A 418-nucleotide genomic window follows, 5' to 3' on the forward strand; every position below is an offset into this window, starting at 1 on the left:
GCGCCGTGGCATCTGCTGCCTCTGCAGCTTAGCCCTGAGACACCAGACGAAACAGCTGCTTTTTGGGGGAGAAAAAAAGGGTATTTGGAGAAGGGGGGCCAGCTCCACAGTGGTCGTGAGGCCCTCACGGAAAACGGGGTGTGAGGGAGATGCTGGTCCTGCTTTGGCACCAGCCCCGATCTGCCCCGGCGCTCTGAGCAGGGGAGAGCTCATCCCTCCCCTGGCTCCGATGGACGCGCAGCCACCTGCGCGCTGGCTGCGGCGGTGCCCACGGTGAGGACCATCCGCCGCACGATCTGACTGCGCCCTCGCAAGGCAGCAGCAAACCTCCCCAGGCTACCTCCCTGCCCCACGATTATCTTTCCTCTTTCCTGGCCAGGGGGCAGCTGCTGCAGAGTGCACCGGCTTCCAGACCCAG

The sequence above is a fragment of the Buceros rhinoceros genome, unplaced genomic scaffold (assembly GCF_000710305.1).
Source record: "Buceros rhinoceros silvestris isolate BGI_N320 unplaced genomic scaffold, ASM71030v1 scaffold35982, whole genome shotgun sequence".
Taxonomy (NCBI): Eukaryota; Metazoa; Chordata; class Aves; order Bucerotiformes; family Bucerotidae; genus Buceros; species Buceros rhinoceros.